This window comes from Rhinolophus hipposideros (assembly GCF_964194185.1).
Source record: "Rhinolophus hipposideros genome assembly, chromosome: 17".
NCBI classification, from domain to species: Eukaryota; Metazoa; Chordata; class Mammalia; order Chiroptera; family Rhinolophidae; genus Rhinolophus; species Rhinolophus hipposideros.
In genome coordinates this window covers 19,838,868-19,851,560 of record NC_138063.1, presented here as the reverse complement: position 1 = coordinate 19,851,560, position 12,693 = coordinate 19,838,868, and positions in this window count along the sequence as shown.

The following is a 12,693-nucleotide window of genomic DNA, read 5'->3' as shown; positions in this document are numbered from 1 at the left end:
AGTATCATGATGAATCTTGAGTTATTTCCACTCAGTCCCACCTGAGCGGGAACTTTATCTGGGCCTCCACTCCGTGGACGCTCCCCACCTATTAGTCACTTAATATCATGTAAGGATGGGTAAATGAATGAATGGATAAATTGGCTGTATCTTTCTTATTTGCCCTCAGGGTTAGAAGTGGCATCTGAATGTTGACATTGGAACGCTGAATTGAACTGCACTGAATTTTGAACACTGGTCAGCAGTCCGGTCCTCTGGGGACAGGAGTGGTCCTGATGCCTTGGTAAGCATCAGCTCCCTTTTATCCACAGCTCACCAATGGGGAGGAAAGAAGGGTGAGGAAACATGTTACTGCCTGGCCCCAAACTCCCTCTCAGGAAAATATCTGGGAGAGCCTGAGGCTGAAATGTTACCCTAATAAGTTTAATTTTAAAAATAAAAATTGAAACATTATGTGTTTCAAAAGATTGTTTCACGAAGAAATGTTCACAGTATGTTAATCACACTTAAAGAACATGGTATAAAGCACCATACACATATGACTGCAAGTAAAAATTACTGGAGGGAAATACATCAAAATGTTAACCATTCCTTTCTCTGGGTGGTGTGTTGACTTGTGATTTTTTGTCTTTATTCTTTTCTATATTTTCAAATGTTCCTATAGTTAACATTTATTACTTTGTCATAAAAAATAAGGGTATATTTCTTTATGGATTATCTGTTTTAAAAGAGTTCTCTGAACAAAAACTCATAGACACAGACAATAATTTAGTGGTTACCAGAGGGTAAGGGGGTGGGGGTGGGAGATGAGGGTAAAGGGGATCAAATATATGGTGATGGAAGGAGAACTGACTCTGGGTGGTGAACACACAATGGGATTTATAGACGATGTAATACAGAATTGTACACCTGAAATCTATGTAAATTTACTAACAATTGTCACCCCAATAAATTTAATTAAAAAACAAAACAAAACAAAACAAAAAAAAAGAGTTCTCTGTAAGAAAAACTTCAGCCTCTCACGCTGACATTCAGGGTCCTTCGTAGTCCGGGCCCCACACTTTTCCCCCACCTTGCTGCCCACTCCACTCCTCAGGCCACACTTCTTCCTAGTCCATGCCCAAGGTGTGTTCCACTCTCTCTTACAACCCCCCTGACCCTCTTCTCCACCTTTTTAAATCCCAGCGGTGTGTACAAGTTCTGACAATTAAGTTCGCGAACTTGCCCCCGTGCGCTTACACTGGCAGCACTGTACACACAGCTCGGTAAGGTTTCATAACCTTGGAATATCAGGGTCTCACAGTTGTGTTCTTGTTGGAGTGTGGCGGTGTTTTCCTGTGTGACGTTCATTATTGCTGTTGCATGTTTTTGTGTGCTGTGGCAAGAACGTCTGAGCTTGAATTAGAGCAACGCACAAACATTAAGTTTCTTGTTAAACTTGGCAAGAGTGAAAGTGAAATCAGGGACATGTTAGTCCAAATGTATGGGGATAATGCCATGAAGAAAATAGCAGTGGACAACCATATAGTCTCACCTCCTCAAGGTCCCAGCCAGGCCTTCCCTATGCCAGGTGAGCCGGACTAAGCAACTGAGGCTTGATTGGTCGTATGGCCTTTTCAGGCACTCTTGGTATTTCAGGCACAGAGAAACTCACTTTCCCAAGAAGCCCCCCAGCATGAGTTTAAAGCAGGGTGGTCAGCAGACAAGAAAAACATAGTTATAGAATAAAACTGAGCTGAATTAGTGATCTTCACCAATAAAGCCTGTATCTGCCTTCCATCCTTTTCAGAACATGTTGAGGAATAAAAAAGTAATATATGATAGGTGCTAAGTATATGCAATTGGATGTACTAATGAATACCTTCATACTTGTGAAAAATGGAGTATTCGTTCAGTTGTACCTCTAACTTGAGGGTACAAACTGCACAGACTCAAGAGGCAAGTCCTGTCTGCTATGGGGAAGAAGCGAGGGAAACTGGGACTTATTCTGTTGTGGGATCTTGTTTTGAATGTTGCTTAAAATGACTGGATCTTATCCAGATACTAGCAACCATTTCTTGCCAAAGAGATTTCTGCCAAGACAAGATGTGAACTATAGATTGCACCAGTTGAATGGACTGGCTTCTCAGGACACACAGAGGATAGGCAGGCGGGTGTGCTTTCTGGATGAGGTTGGGGGCACCAGCTGGCAGGCAGCCCAGAACACCTCGTTTTCAGAAAAATCAAATCAAAACAACACCAGCAACAACATAACTTGATCTTTAGCAAGAAAATGTACTCAGGAGCAGGAAGGGAGAAAGATGAAGCAATTTAGGAACGAGGATGACGCTTGGGAAGTTGAGATTGCTTCATCCTGTGAGCAAGGATGAAATAAATATATTTTAATTAAAGCCAGGCATTATTAACTTACATTTATGCTTCCGTTGAAGGTTAATACAATGTTTAATTTAATGGTCACGTGAATAAGGATTCCCATGTCACAGAGGCCGTGAAGACCCCTCTATTTGCAGGATGAGGTCTTGGGCTTCCTGGCTCACACTCCAGGTCTGAGCGAGAGCTCACTGAGCTAGTGGTAGCAGCAGTCAGAGGAAGACTGGAGGAAGAGCCAAACTCCAAAATCCCTTGGCCATTTGATAAGTATCAGTTGAGGATGGTGATGTGGTTGAAACTCTAGCTGGCCCCTCAAACTCTTGATATTGTCAAGAATGTAATGAATTGAAAAAGTTAGGTGAAAATAAAATCCTTTTAAATGTTCACTTAGGAAATTTGCCTGTGAAACCTTTTAGTGACTCCATTCTTACTAGTAAAGATTAAACTGTGAAATGAATAATCACCCCTTTCTCCATCCATTTACCAAATCTAGTTTGCTCCACGCCCACATGGTCCAAGTGCATCGTGGAGAGCACCCTCAAAAGAGACCCAGGTTGTGAAAAGATGATGTTTTCATGGTGGTGCTAAAAGCATGGCTAGAATAACACAGAGATTAGATTGCATATTGTGTTAACTTATCCGACAACCTCAATACTACAGAAGAGATGAAGGGAAAGCAATAATACTAGGGCAGTCAAAATAAGAACATTAAAGCTACCACTTATTGAATGGTTTTTTACCATTTGTTGAATGCTTTTTAATGTGTAAGGGGCTAGACATATATTACATAAATATATAAATGCTCTATCTTATATGATAAGCTATTTACATATATTATCTCCCTTAATTCCCATCCATAAGGTAGTAATTATAATTGCCGTTTATAGGAGAGAAAATGAAGGCTTGAATGTGGGTTACAGACAGGCCTTCCAGAGGCCAAGTATGCAGCACATATAGTTACAGGGAAGCCCTCTCACCCCAGGCTGGCCTCCCTCAGGACTCGCTTCCATGGTTCTTAGAAGTTGGGTAGCAGAGTCTCCAGCCTGCAGTAAATGAGACGATGGGTAAGTGCTGAGCAAGTAGGTTACATGATAAGGAGAGCAGATGGTAGACAGCCCAATAGTAAGATCATAGCAGCAGGTCTTGGAAAACAGGCCTAAAAACCAAAACACAGAATGACTGGGCCAGTTAGCATAGGGGAAGAGCACTGCCACATTCACGTCACCAACCCTGAGGGCAGCCCCGTGTCACAGGCCAGGATGAGAACATATGTGCAACAGGATGGTCTTTACTCATCAAGGATAGGCTAACTTATACTGAATATATTTTATTTTAAAAGATAGGAACATGTATACATTCATTGAGGAGAGTTTTCTGAAAGCTTGTTTGAACACAGAGGATGCAGAAGGAATGAGGGTTTGGGAGCCTGGAAGTGATAAGAAAGACCAGCGGGAGAAAAGGTGCAGCCATGAGAGTGCGGGAGGTACCTGAGATGAGTCCCCAAGCTTTGCCAAGGGGTCTCCTTAACTATTTAACCGGCCACTTGCTTTACTCTGTTGCCTTCGTTTCTGCCTCCTGGATGATTCGGACCTTGGTCCATGGTGTCTCCAGTGAAGGACTGTCCATTAGGCAACACTTTGGGCTTCTGTGGTTCAGACATGGGACCCCACATTGTGCTCCCCCACTCCTCTCCTGTAGCAATACCCAAGTGACTTCCAATCCCGGGAGGTTCCCAGGACCAGGCCAGCCCCACTGCTTGTGACGTCTGGAACTAATAGGTCTTGTGAAGACTAAATGAGGTGATGCATGCCAAGCTTCCAGCACAGTGTCTGCCACGTAGTAAGCACCCACTAAAAACGAGTTCTTACTTCCATGAGGCTGAAGACCATAACCCTTGCGACATACTGAGCTGACAGAGCTAATATACCCATAGCTGACATACCTATTTTAGAGGTAAAGATATTGGGTAAGGAGGAGAGAATGTGGTGATAAGATGAATATATTCTGAAATCAGACTTAGGGATGCTGGGGGCTGCATCATTTGACGCTTAGGACTAGAACCCAAAGCTTATGTTCTCATGCTTACGCTACTCCAGAGATTAATGCCATATCCTTGAATGAATCAGCTGTGTCCTCCTAATCTAGAATCAGAATGACGACGACACCATCTACCTCCTTGGGCGAGATGGGAACATGGTGTGGCAGGGAATCCAAGGGCTTGAAGATTCAAGAGAAGATTTGTCGAATATGTGTCCCCTCTTGTTTTGCCCACAACGAGCCTAGACTCGACCTGAGATCCAAGAACGAAGGAGCTGCTACTTTCTCTAACTAGCAGAGGCCTGAACACTAACCAAAAAAGTATCAGGATTTGGGGTAAATGAGACTTTGTATGGGTCAAGAGCAGTGCTTTTGAATTAAAATGATGAATCAGAGGCTTTGTGGAACTCAACTGACATCTTAGGAAAAGCATCACAGCAAACCTCTGGGAGCCTCCAATCAAAACAGGAATTAACTGTGATTTAGTTGGGGTTCTCCAGAGAAACAGGACTAGTAGGATGTCTATAACTCTATAACTGTATCCCTATCTATCCATACATCCATTCATCCATTTATCAGGAGAGAAATTTATTTTAAGGAATTAGCTCATGCAATTGTGGAGGCTGGTTGAGTCCAAAATCTGCAGGGTGGAGGCACACAGAAGAGTTACAGTTCAAGTTTAAAGGTAGTATTCGGGCAGAATTCTTCCTTGCTTGGGGAAGGTCAGTCCTTGTTGTGTTAGGGCCTTCAACTGATTGGATGAGGCCCACCCCTATTATGTAGGGTAATCTATTTTACTCAGTCTAGTGATTTAAATGTTATGCTTTTTCAAAAAAAACACTTTCACAAAAACACCAACTATCTGAGCATTGTGGCCCAACCAGGTAGGCACATAGAATTAATTATCACAAACTAAAAATGCAAGGCTGAGACTGTTGATTCATGGAAGGACTCTGTTGGCGGTGTGAGGCTTGGGAACATGATAGCAGCCTCTGATGGACTTCCAAGGGACCTCATGATTAGCTTCTCATCGAGTGGAAGGTAGGAGCATATTTCCTGGGCCAGATTTTAGTCTCCTGCATTTTGCATGTCCAAATTCATGTTCTCTCCTCTCAGAATAGCAAAAGAAACCTGAATTTGTACGTAAGTTGTCTATAAAGTTTCCATCTCTCTCTAGAACTTGAAAGGTACAGTCCTAATGAGATAACTTGGCCCCTTGGCATCAAGGTATTTGGAGCAGATTTTCTCTGCCAATGTAACACTTGGCAACCATTGTACAATAATTTTATGCTTATGTCAAGCCCGACTGTGAACAATGTAGTCAGTGTTATGAATTCATGAATAGAATCCCTGGTGTTATAACTGCCCAGTGCCCAGCTCCCAAGCATGGGAAAAGGAGCCCTTCTTTGGGGCAGATGTAGGGGAACATTCTTAACAATTCTACTCACAGGGCTAAGGATGGCAACATTGTCAATGGATGGCAACATCATATGAACTCCTCAGGAGGTTCTCATGACCTTACAACTCCCGAAACCAAGATTGAAATGACTCCGTCCCCCTTCTTCCCCCCCGTGTCGCCTGAGAGCTCTAGGGAGCTAGGCAGGCAATGTCATAGTGATCAAGTTCCTGGCTAATCACAAAGTCCTCCAAGAAGGGGAAAAGCTGCACTGAAGCGATGACTATCCGATCACTTCTAGAGCCAGTCATGTAGCTGGGAGATTACCAGCCAGCTGATGGCTTCAGCAAACAGTCATTTCCGTGAATAGAGACTCAGCTTTGAGCTAGGACCTTCAGTGTGAAGTTTGCTAGGCAATGAGGAGCCACCCATTTCCCACCAACCCTCCACCAAAGCACAACAAACACCCACATTCGTGAGGGTCATCTGCTTTACTGAGTCCATTGATCCCTTCCAGAAACACCCTCACAGACACACCTAGAAATAATGTTTTACCACCTGTTTGGGCATCTCTTAGCCCAGTCAAGTAAACACATCAAATTAACCATCACACCCCATAGGATATCATATGATGAAGACACTTCACTTCTGTGGTATTCTTTTCAAAAAGCCTATAACCCTACTCTAATCATGAAGAAAATAGAGTCAATCCCAAAGTGAGGGACATTCTTTAGGACACCTGACCAGCACTCCTCAAGACCATCAAGGCTGTAAAAACAAGGATAATCTGAGAAACTGTCACAGCTCAGAGGAGACTAGGGAGACATGATGATTAAATGCAATGTGAAGTCCTAGATTGGGTCCTGGAACACAGGAAAAAGAAAACGAATGGAAAAACTGGTGGATTCCAAAAAATATCAAGTTTAATTAATAGTAATATACCAATGCAGGTTTCTTAGTTTTGACAAAGGTATCAATGGAAGATGATAACATTAGGGAAAACTGAAACTTGGCAAAGAGTATGCATATGCGGGAATGCTCTGTACTATTTTGGCAACTCTTCTATAAATCTAGCACAGTTCCAAAATAAAAAGTGTATTAAGAAAGATGGGCAATTGTCATAGAGCTCAGGTTGTAGAACTTCTTAGATTTGCAGGCCTTTTCTCATCCATATGATGATAGGATGATGTATTTATTGTATTCATTGATTAAGTAAATACAGACCAGCCAAAGGCTGCATATATGTAAGACGTGCTATTTATTCAGCCTGTGAGAAATATGGTTCAAGGATCGCCACTGCATTCAAGGGTAGAACCAGGTCTGCACATGGATTTTCAGATTCTTTGCAGTTTATCTTTCCCTCACCCCACAGTGGCCTGGTGGCATTGTGGGGGGTTGGGAGTATCTGTCCCAGGCTGGGGACACTGATATCCTGGGTCAGGTGTCAGGTCAGCTAGGACTTCACAGAGCATAGGTCTCAGGGGAGAGCAGTGATGCTTATAGTAGCCTCCAAAGCACCAAAGCCATACTTGGCAAACAGAGCCCTAAGTAGTCTCAGTGAATTATACACCCAGGGAAAGGAAGACCAGGGCTCCAGGATGACGACTCTTTACCAGAAGGCAGGACACGGCTACGTGAGAAATGGCTATTGCATTCCGAGGCCATGGCCCCAGAAAACCAAAAGCACCAGAGTGAGAAGAAATGAATTCCATCTGAGTCAGCTGAATCAGCTTGGTTTCCCAAAACTTTTTGCATAACTGACCTCTGCTTCCTGATATTCTAGCCAAATAATTATTCCACCCCTACTCCTCCCTCTCGCCCCCCAGTAAACATATTATCCACATCAAACAGTAAACAGCTTTGTCAGAATTAGTTGGCCATAGCTAGAGCTAGGGTGGGGTATAAATTAGGGAAAAGCCAGCGGCAGGGAGGAGCATCTGGGGGCAGAACCAGAAGGACCCGTGTCGAAAGCTAGTGGTACCTACACACCCTTCACAGGAACCTGGCAGGGTTTCAAATCCTTCTTGCAGAAGTTCTGTGTAAAGAAGGGATGGCTGGAGGGGTGTGGGATGGAGAGCTACTGCAAGCTGATTAAGGGTTTCTTTGAGGGAAACAAAAGTTAGAGAGTCCATAAACCTGTTTTTCTGGAGCACAGTCAGTATTTCATATACCTCTGCTAGTGGCCCCATAGCCAGAGAAACAGAGGGTATCAGTGACCTGTCTGGGGAGAGTCCTGATAGAAAAATGACCAGGGTCTCTGTTGGGACAAATCACCCCCAGACAGATCAATTAATGAGCTCCAGCCTGAAAGGAGCCTCTGTTCTGCTCCTGAAGGCAGGTCACGGCAGCCCAGCCCCACGTCCATCTCCTAACACAAGTTAGGTCCACCAGCCTTATGCATAGGTGTTCTAGGTCACGAGCATATGGTTCTCTCGGTCATCAGAAAGCTTGAAGTTCCACATTATGGTTTTGTCCCACTGGATTAGTAGTGCATGGATGTGGGATAGATGACAGGCACCCTTAGGGTATTAGATTAGTAGGTGGCTGAGTTACTTTTCTTTCCACTAGGTCAGTTTCCATAGGAGTGGGGGACAAGGGGGTCAGAGCAGCACAGGTACTGTCCAGGGTGGGCATCTTGGGGGGGGGGGCCCGAAGCTAGTATGTGAGCAGCCTGCAGGCAAGAGTGCTTTAAGAGCGAGCTGGGCATCTCTGGACAGGGAGGGAGGCTGATGACTGATAAGGACAAACTTGGCCCAGGGCTGTGGCAGGTCAGATATCAGCAACCTCTACCAGAGGGAGGCACAGCAGAGTCAGAGCATCAGCTTGGGCAAAGGAAGAAGAAAAGGCCGCTCCACCATGGAGGACAGCTCGAGGTTCTGGGAGTGGATGGGTAGCGATTCAGGGCCTATTCTGGCTCACTGCCTGTTTTTGTAAATAAAACTTTATTGACACACAGCCACACTCATTCTTTTAAGTATTGTCTATGGCTGCGTTCATGCTTCAGTGGCAGAGTCGAGAAGTTGTGACAGACTGTATGGCCTGCAGAAGCTACAATATTTATTATCTGGCCCTTTATAGGAAAACTTTGCTGACTCCTAGTCTAGGGCATACTGGGTTCTGTCTGTGTTTTCTAAAAAGATAAACCCCCTCTCAAAAGAATAAACGCCTTTCCAAGGTATCCCAAATTCTGCTTTGACTATTCCACTGAATATTCTCATGGACCAGACTCCACATTTCCCTCCAGCACCAAAGGAAGTTATACCATTTCTGTGAGCACCGATCCCTTCATGTAGGGGCCAGGAATAGAGCCAACTCTTAGGGCACTTTGGGGGATGAGGGTCAACAAAGTAGTGAGGAGCTAGGACTAAGACAAATCAGGTTTAATGGTGAGAATTCTGCACAACTGCCAGATGTGTACTATTTTCATCTTGAAATAAATGTGTTTTCCTCCCAAAGGGATGTTTGCTAATGACAATAGCTCGCTGCAGACAGATCCTTGGTGCAAGTTAACTTGTTTATTCCAGGGTCCCACACAAGAGGCAGAAGGATTTGGAAGGGAAGATATGAGGGTGGAGAACAGTAGACTTGTGAAAAGTTTCTGATAGGGCTGAGCTGTGTAACAGTCTTTAAAAAGGATTTAGGCTTTCAGGCATTGCAAGCTCTTTCTAAATTTAGGCCTGGAGTCTTTTAAGATTTTGTTGGGGAAGGGGAACAGGACTTTATTGGGGAACAGTGTGTACTTCCAGGATTTTTTTCTAAGTCGATTTGTTGTCCTTTCAATCTTAGTTGTGGAGGGCGCAGCTCAGCTCCAGGTCCAGTTGCTGTTGCTAGTTGCAAGGCACGCAGCCCACCATCCCTTGCAGGAGTCCAACCGGCAACTTTGTGGTTGAGAGGACACGCTCCAACCCACTGAGCCATCCGGGAGCTCAGACCTGGAGTCTTTGATTGACAAAGTTGAATTACTCCAGCCCAATGATAGCCACTGGGGACTTAGAATACAAATACTTTACAATTTTGACAAAGTCGACATATAAGATACCCTCACCAGACTTTGGTCCTGGACTGGGCCATTGTGAAAGTCATCACAAAGCTAGATATCACAAAGCTAACTGGGATACCAAAAACTCTAAGACACCGCTTTCCCCCTCGAGGGACATGTAACCCAGCTAAGAAAAGATACGTGTGCATAAAAAGATAACATACGTGTAAAAGATTACATATGCGTAGCACTAGTGTATATAATTGAGATTAGATTCAGCTGTAACTAAAACCTTAAGACAAGGTAGAAAGCCCACGTATATATAGTCTAGGGTTGGTGGGGCGGCTTGTTCCTTGGAGAGCTTAGCTCACCACCATCTCTGTTATGTGCCGTGCATCCTTATGACCCAAGACACAGCTGCAGTCCTGACAGGAAGAAATTAGGAAGGGCTGTTGTCAAAAAGAAAAGAAATAACAAGTGTTGGCGAGGATGTGGAGAAAAGGAAACTCTTGTGCACTGTGGGTGGGTATGTAAATTGGTGCAGTCGCCATGGAAAACAGTGTGGAGGTTCCTCAAAAAATTAAAAATAAATCTACCATACCATCCAGTAGTTCCACTTCTGGGTATATAGCTGAATGAAATAAAATACTAACTCGAAAAGATGTCTGCATACCCATGTTCACTGCAGTATTTTTTACAACAGTCAAGACATGGGGACAACCGAAGTGGCCATCATTGGCTGAATGGATAAAGAAAACGTGATATATATATGTATATGGAACAGAATATAATTCAGTCATGAAAAGAAAGGAAATCCTGCCATTTGCAACAACATGGATAGAACATGAGGGCATTATGCTAAGTGAAATAAGTCAGGAAGAGAAAGACAAACGCCATGTGATCTCACTTACATGGGGGAGCTAAACGACAGCAACAAACTGAACTCATAGGTACAGAGAACAGATTGGTGGTTGTCAGAGGCAGTGGGGAGTAGGGTGCCGGTAGGGGATAAGCTAAATGGATGAAGGTGGTCGAAAGCTACAAACTTTCAGTTATAAGATAAGTAAGTCCTGGGGGTGCAATACACAGCACAGCGATTATAGTTAATAACACTATAGTGTATGTTCGAAAGTTGCTAAGAGAGTAGATCTCAAAAGTCCTCATCAAAAGAAAAACAAACTGTAGCTATGTATGATGATGGCTGCTAAGTAGACTTATTGTGGTGATCATTTTGCAACATAAGCACATATTGAATCATATGTTATATACCTGAAACTAATATAATGTATGTCAATTATATCTCAATAAAAAAGTAACATCACCTTTAAAAAAAGTCCTGAAACTAATATATTATATATTAATTATATCTCAATAAAATTATATTGTGCAATAATATTTAATTGCACTGAAATATGCTGATGACATAATGTTCATGAAAGTTAAAACAGAACTACCATATCATCCAGTAATTCCACTTCTGGGTATATAGCCGAATGAAATAAAATATGACCCTAAAAAAAAAAAAAAAAAAAAAAAAAAGAGTCTGAAATCATTTTCATTCAATATTTTGAAAAAAAAAAAGCTAGTATTTAGTCTACAAATTATTTCAGAGCATTTATAGCCTACTTTGCTGGTCTTCAATCATAATATTATGAGATGAATTATAAGTTACTTAAAACTCAAAATAAGGAACTAATTATTTTGAATGCTTTCCTTTACAAAGTTAGTAGAAGATTCAGGTTATTCCTGTATTGATGACACAATTGCTCATTCAGGTGGTGGTGAAAGTGTAAGGTACATAGATTGCACACTTCTCTATGACAGAGCTCTCTGGGTACATCATAATGATAATTACAAGTTAGTTCGTGCTTCGTGTTCTGTCATTGTTATGGCTGTGTCAACATACATTTAGTGGTTTCCATTTGTGAACAGTATTAATTGGTATATTCAAGAAATATTTATTGTGCTTCTGCTATGCAGGGTGACAATGGTTCAGTGATGAACAAAATAGACATAGACGTGCCCTCGTGAAAATTAAATTATAGCAAAGAGGATAGACATTTTTTAAAAGTCAGTATCTGTGAAACATCAATTGCACCTGCTTCTGCAGCAGTCATCACAGAAGCTGGGTCCTTTTCTGGGCTAATGTTCTGAGAGCAACGAAAGAACAAAATTGAACTTAAATGTGACACAGATTTTCCAGAAGCCAGCTGCACAATGTTTCATGGACAAGTAGCTATCGCTGCTGTGTTCTTTGCTTTGAACATGAAGCACAGAACTTCACAGGAGGAAAATTCGGATCAGAGGATTCTTCCTCTCTGGTGTAATCTTTTTCACAGTGACCCTGACTTATGATACCGTGACTCTCCTAATTTTGGTGAATTTCCCTGTTCAGCTCTGATGCTCAACAAAGACTTGTAGAATAGATGAATGCATGGATATTTATGTTATACTAAACAATATTTTTCCTGTTTTCACCTCTTTCCCTATTCCCTTTCTGACTTTTTCTTCCTTCCCCACTCATGCTCCATTGCTTCTCTCAGACACTTGGGAATTTTATGGGCTTGCTGTAAATGAAAGATCACTGACCATCCAAAGTCTAATGCCTTGATATGAGAGGATCTAAGTTTTCTCCTTTTCTTTACGTTTTAAAAAGGTGTGTCATACTTTTCTGCAGCAGAAGCGAAAGTGATTAGGAATACTCAGATGTTTGCACAGGCACAAGGAGAGGGAGAGGCAGCAGGAGAAAAGGAAGAGGGAAGTTTTCAAAGGGTGAGAGCAAACTCTCACATAAGTTCTGACTCACCCAGGGGAAGGAAATGAAAACTTGCGGTCAAGGGCAATTTTGTCATTGATTATAATTCTGTCATCAAGTAGGGTGCCAGGAAAAAATTTTTCATGCATTCATTTT